Consider the following 5000-nt stretch of genomic DNA (forward strand, 5'->3'; position numbering starts at 1 on the left):
TTGGCTGCGCGAGCGAGCGGCGAGCGGCGGACAGCGAGCGAAGCGAGAGGCAGCACCGTCCCTGCTATACGAAAGCCCCATCCAGCCCTGTGCCACCCGGGGGGTTCCAGGGTGCTGAGATGGCTGACATTTTGCTCCGCTCACGACGGTCACCGCGCGACGCAAGAACAGCCCAAAAACTGGCCAAAACGGCCCAAAAACGGGCCAAAACTGGCCATTTTTGGCTGCGCGAGCGAGCGGCGAGCGGCGGACAGCAAGCGAAGCGAGAGGCAGCACCGTCCCTGCTATACGAAAGCCCCATCCAGCCCTGTGCCACCCGGGGGGTTCCAGGGTGCTGAGATGGCTGACATTTTGCTCCGCTCACGACGGTCACCGCGCGACGCAAGAACAGCCCAAAAACAGGCCAAAACGGCCCAAAAACGGGCCAAAACTGGCCATTTTTGGCTGCGCGAGCGAGCAGCGAGCGGCGGACAGCGAGCGAAGCGAGAGGCATCACCGTCCCTGCTATACGAAAGCCCCATCCAGCCCTGTGCCACCCTGTCACGACCTTAGCTGGTTTTGCCTAAGGCGTGCGGCACCCTCGCGCGTCCGTCCGCAAAGGTCAGCCTCCCCGAAGCCTCCCATTGTCCCTTAGGACCAACAAAAGAGAGAACGGGTTAAAGAGAACGCCTCAATCGGGATCCACAAGCAAACATATCCGAAAAACACTTCATAGACAATGCAAATTACAAACAGACTTTACAAGCTCTGAATAGTTGCACAACAAAGGGTAAAATGGTCCATTACAGACCGAAAAGCTCTCGAACGTGTCCACATGACACAACCTTTATTTACAAGCCTAAAGAGGCCACCAACCCAACTAAAATGGGACTATTAAGCCTTCGGCCGCCCCTTTACATTCTGTACAAGGCATGAACATGCCAAAAGACAACGGACAGACATAAGCATTACATCCAACATCTTGTTTAGAAGTTTGTCCGTTACATTCTCCCCCACTTATCCCTTCGACGTCCTCGTCGAAGCCTTTGTGAACACTGCAACTCTTCGCCTTTGCTGAGTCTTCAATCTTCCGCTCCAGCTGCAATGCGCCTCCTGGCTCCCAGCTGCTCTCCGCTGCTGTTTCTGAGTAGTCGAACCTTTGATCCGCCATGCTGCTTCAACTCGCCAATGACTCTGACTCTGGTGTGGGGTTGGCTGAGTTGTATTGATCCTCGTTGATTCCTGCGGATCCACCAAATGAAGGAAAAGACCATTCTTACTGCGCCAGTTTCTCAAAATTTTCACATGCTGCTTGAACTGGGTGGATGCTTGTTGGAGCTTTAACGAGCATCGCCTCGCAAACTTCTGAAGTTTTGGGTCCTTCCTCCACAAAATCTGCTCATTGACTCTTCTTTCAGTTAGTTGTCACATCCAAGTAGGTTCGCATCACTTCCGCTTTCGATTGGCATTTCGTTGGGAAATGAAGCGGACAATCTACTCTCAGTAGCACTGATCACCGTTGGTGAGGATTTTGACAACTATTGTCTTCCATTATCTTCGAAGGGTCTTTGAACTTGTGCAGAGCTCCTCTGCTGGATAGATAAGAGAACTGGGGTACTCGGTTTCGCCCATTCTCTTAAGAGTTGAGAAGGCAAAGGTTACTTGACTTCGCCCGCCTCCTCGAGGTTGTACTTCATGCATCGAGCTGGTTACTGGCCTTCGCCTGCTCTTTGCTCACACTTCTGAAGCACTTGAAGTGTTTGCACTCCTTGCGTTGAGTTAGCTATTGTGATTCACCTTCTCAATGCCATTGAACTTCTGGAATGCAGGAAGTTTTCACCCCAACTTGGAGTAATTCTCTGATAGATGAGGTCGCCTCTGGGGTTGTACCGTCTTCTCCATCAACCCTGCCGCCTACTCCACTGAGTAGCAAAGGTACAGCACCACGTACTGCCTGCTTCGTTCCTTGGTCGTGCACTCTTGCATGACCCGAAGTCCTTCACTTACGGCTATCTTGATGAGAAACTTGTTGACACCGGTCTTACGAAGTTTCTTGGCCTCTGCCCTTCAGCCTTGTCTCGGTACTTGGAGATTGCCTCTGCATGCTCCACCTCCTCGGCCCCTTTCACGACCAAGCGCTCTCCCTCCGTGAGAGCAAGGGATCAATGACTTGCACGGAAGTCCCGCCTCTGCGGTACCATGGCGCTGCCATGCCCATGGCCCTACTATCCGTCGCTTCGCCTCTGTATCCCTTTCCTTCACAATCAGTAGAGATGTCTCCGTGGCACTCCTCTGAGTCCACCTCCATTCTAACTGATGCTTGATTTTGGGTAGCTAAGTCCCTCTGGACTCATCGTCGCTTCCTCGCCCCTTTCGACCTCCTGCTTCAACACCTCTGTGTTCTCCAAGCAGTCTGTTTGGTCGATGGAAAGACAGACTGCAACTCCCATGCATGGCCTCTGCCATCACATTGTAGGGTTTGCACCGATTCTGTTCTCCTTAGCTTCCTTGGTAGCAACGTTCGCTTACTCGACCTTGTCCTCTGACTTGTCGGGCTCCCTTAAGCGAATATGAGCTCTGGAGCAGTCCAACTCTCCAGCTGCTTCGATCATACCTCTGCATGATCAAGTCCCTCTCATGGGACTCACTGGTACTTGCATTCGAACTCTTCCCTTGGTGGAACCCAGCCCCCATATGCTGATGACCAAGGTTTTCATCCGATGCAAAATTCGGTGCACGCCCGGAAGACCCGCCTCTGCGGTACCATGGCCTTCACTCCTTGAATCCATAGCCCTTCTTGCCGTCGTGTTGTTCACCAAAGCGGAGCTCCCAGTAGCTCCCGATCATACCTCCATATGATCTCATCCCTCACGGGATTATGTCGTGTGTGTCGCATTGCCACGAACTGTTCCACCACGATCCGCTGCACCATGTCGCCTCCTGGTGACATCTCCATTGCATTCTGATCCTTGTGGAATAAACTCGAATTGTGAACCCTCCATGTGTGGCCTCTGCCAATACATCGCAGGGTCTCCTCCACCTTCGATTTTGTTCGCTCCTTTGGCAATCGACCTTCATCCACCCACTCTTGGGTCACACCTAGATGAAGCACCGCTCTAGGACAGTCCGTCGCCTAGTAGCTCCCGAAGTCCACCGACTTCGCTGTAATTTGTGCACCATTGCCTGGATCCTGGGCCTCTGCCCCTACCAGCACAATCTCCGCTGCACACTGCTTCCTTCATAGCAACTTGAATGGCAACACTGTGGCATATTCTTCAAGAGTACCCGCCTCTGCGTCCTCTTGCCCCGTGCTAAGGCCTTCTGTACCCAACTTCGCCTCCGCAAATTGAGTCGCCTTAGTTCCTCCATCGAATGCTCCTCCGAGATAAGGTGCATGTGCCCCGAAGCTCCCTTCGTCTTTGGCACCATGCAAGATGAGTCCGCTCTGTCAGAATGAAGGACCCAAGGAACAACATGATTCTACTCCTACCTCTGCAAGAGTTCATGTCCTTGACCTCTGTCTAGGGAAAGCGCTGTGCCTCTGCTCCATGTTCCAACTTCTATGCTGGCTCCCTTCATGCGGCTTGGGTACTTCGCCAAGTTACACCCAAGTTGCTCCGCTCCTCGTTTTTGCATTGAGTCGATGGTGGCCCTCGCGCCCACCATTCCACGGGTCAGCCCTCCCTTGAGTCCGATCTCCATATCGACTCCAAGTGTGCCTCCATTTGAGTTGCTTTGGGTCGCTCCCCCACTTGATCTCGCAATGCATCCACCAATGCATTCTCTCAAGCGAGATCATGCGACGACTCCTCGTCGCTTGCTCAGTCCATCGAGCTTCGTGGAGTTGTTGTTTGTGAGGTACTCCTCCTCAACATGTGAAGTCCGTCTCACATGATTCTCCCTCTGGAGAGCTGAGACTTATCCCTCCTGGATAACTGTCCCGTTGGAGCAACATCTCTCTTCGTTTCGGAGACCACCATCCCCTTGGACTACTCCGATCTGCTGAACAAACTGTGCATTGTTCTGCCTCTTGCAAACGCACTTACTAGATTGCGCCTCCACGTCAATACAGCCACCGCTGCACCCCTCAAGGCCTAGCAACATGCTGAACTCGTTGCACACTTCAGCCTCCTCCGGACGTATCCTTCGCATGTCGAAGAGAAAGTTTCAATGCTCCATGGCGCCGAGTCTCGACCGCCTTGGGATGGCCACGAACAATCAATCGTCCGCATACAAGCCCATGCATGAGTACCGAATTCTTCGAGTTAGCAATTCCCCTCACCTCTGTGAGCTTTGCACAACTCTTTCGGTCGCTGAGCAACTCATTCCACTTTGCATGGTCTCGTCCTTTGCCAAGCGCCTCGCTTGCCTTGAGCACCATCAAGTAAAGTTGTCAACGTTGAGCCGTAGCTCAAACTCAGCCATCCCAACCTTTGTGCGCTCCAAATTCTTCCAAGCTTGCCTGTTCTCGTGGTGCCTCTTGCGCGAAGGGTTGGCCATTCCTCTGAATGCCAATCTCAGATGCCCGCTCCTCTGAGCGACTCTTTTCCCTACATCTCCATGCCCGTTTTCCCTCAAACGGTCGCGCGTGTGCTGACTGCCCTCAACACAGCCCCGCTAGGTCCCCCACGTTTGCATGTCAAGTGTTTCTATGAGTGCTTGTCCCGCTCTGATACCACAATGTCACGACCTTAGCTGGTTTTGCCTAAGGCGTGCGGCACCCTCGCGCGTCCGTCCGCAAAGGTCAGCCTCCCCGAAGCCTCCCATTGTCCCTTAGGACCAACAAAAGAGAGAACGGGTTAAAGAGAACGCCTCAATCGGGATCCACAAGCAAACATGTCCGAAAAACACTTCATAGACAATGCAAATTACAAACAGACTTTACAAGCTCTGAATAGTTGCACAACAAAGGGTAAAATGGTCCATTACAGACCGAAAAGCTCTCGAACGTGTCCACATGACACAACCTTTATTTACAAGCCTAAAGAGGCCACCAACCCAACTAAAATGGGACTATTAAG

Source organism: Musa acuminata, unplaced genomic scaffold (genome assembly GCF_036884655.1).
Source record: "Musa acuminata AAA Group cultivar baxijiao unplaced genomic scaffold, Cavendish_Baxijiao_AAA HiC_scaffold_1136, whole genome shotgun sequence".
Lineage (NCBI taxonomy): Eukaryota > Viridiplantae > Streptophyta > Magnoliopsida > Zingiberales > Musaceae > Musa > Musa acuminata.